A 1,529-nucleotide genomic window follows, 5' to 3' on the forward strand; every position below is an offset into this window, starting at 1 on the left:
TTCACTGCACCAGCAGTAGTATTCTCTTGAAAACAATCATTTCGCTCCAAATTAAACTCGGGGAAGTATTGTCTGAGCAAAGGAATTAACTCATCAACAGGCCCAAGTTATTGTGACTGGAAAAATAATTTCTCTTGCCTTTCAACACACCCATTTTGAATAAGTAACCTAATGAACAAATTTTCAGGGAGCTGGTGTGATATGTTTTCCCATTTTTGGAGTAGATCTCGGCTGCTATTTAACTTCCTATGGATCGAGAAAAGATTTACCTTTTCAGGGACACGAACCAATTTGAGTTTCCATGCTAGAATAACACCGAAACTTGCTCCTCCACCTCCTCTTACCGCCCAAAACAAATCTTCATTCATCTCTTAGTCAAGAATATTTCCATTGACATCCATCACACGTGCATCTACAACGTTATCAGCTGCTAGGCCAAATTTCCTCGTCAATGCGCCGAGCCCACCGCCACTGATGAGTCCACCAGTGCCAACACTAAAACAGACACCGCCTGGCAATCCATGAACTTTACTCCTCTTGGCAATTGCACAGTAAAGCTCGCCGAGGGTCGCCCCTTCTTGAACCCATGCCGTTTCTTCATTTAAATCAACCTTGATTTCGTTTAGGTTGCTTAAATCAAGCATAACAAAGGGGGATTTAGAGCGGAAAGATATGCCTTCATAGTTGTGACCACGCTTTTGATCTTGATTTGTAGGCCTATTTTACTACAAAGAATGACAGGCCTGATTTCGGCTTCTATTATGGGGGAGGCAATGAAAATGGGATGTGAAAAATTCCACCATCTTGGGTTTTTCTGAGCATACTCCAGGATAGAAGTATAAGTTGGAGAATTTGGGTTGTATATATTTTGTGTAATGTTGCTTTCGGAGTATATAGAAAGACAATGAAGAAGTTCTTGATGTTCATGGGAGTAACATTTTGCCAAAAAGAGAGAAAGGACTAAAACAAAGAGAATTTGAAGGCTTCCCATTTCTTCTCTTTGGAATAGAAGAAGCATAAGAGCCTTCTTTGCAGGAAATTGCTATCTAAAAGACTTTTAAGGGATTCAAAATTACAAAGAACGAGGTACAATACCCTTCCAAAAATCCTATTTATAAAGATGAAGTTAGGGTTCTTTTGGTTGATGGTTAGTATAATACGGGGATGGAATTAGTAAATGTATTTGAATGTTATTTACTATTTATTAATATGAAGTTAGGGGTCATTTTTTTGCTGGTTAAAATAATACCGAAACGGAAGTAAACTTATTTGAATGTTATTTCTGGATTTACTATTTATATAGATGAAGTCATGTATTTGGATGGAGTATATTAGTTCTTGATTTAATCCCTTCGTTCCATTTGACTAATTGCCCCTTACTAAAATACCTTTTCAATTTATTCACTTGTCCAATTTATAAGGACAGTTTAGTGAAATAGATCTCTAGTAAATATTTTCTTAAAAACAATATCAAGTCAACATGAGTCAATTAAAATGAAACGGGGGAAAGTATCAACGGTTTAACTTTC

The 1,529-nt window shown here is 37.0% G+C and overlaps 1 pseudogene; it reads right to left on the minus strand.

The window, feature by feature from the left end:
• Positions 1 to 5: 5 nt before the first annotated feature.
• Positions 6 to 1,073, minus strand: LOC124894232 (annotated as a pseudogene).
• Positions 1,074 to 1,529: the final 456 nt, after the last annotated feature.

Source organism: Capsicum annuum, unplaced genomic scaffold (genome assembly GCF_002878395.1).
Source record: "Capsicum annuum cultivar UCD-10X-F1 unplaced genomic scaffold, UCD10Xv1.1 ctg71792, whole genome shotgun sequence".
In the NCBI taxonomy this organism is placed as follows: domain Eukaryota; kingdom Viridiplantae; phylum Streptophyta; class Magnoliopsida; order Solanales; family Solanaceae; genus Capsicum; species Capsicum annuum.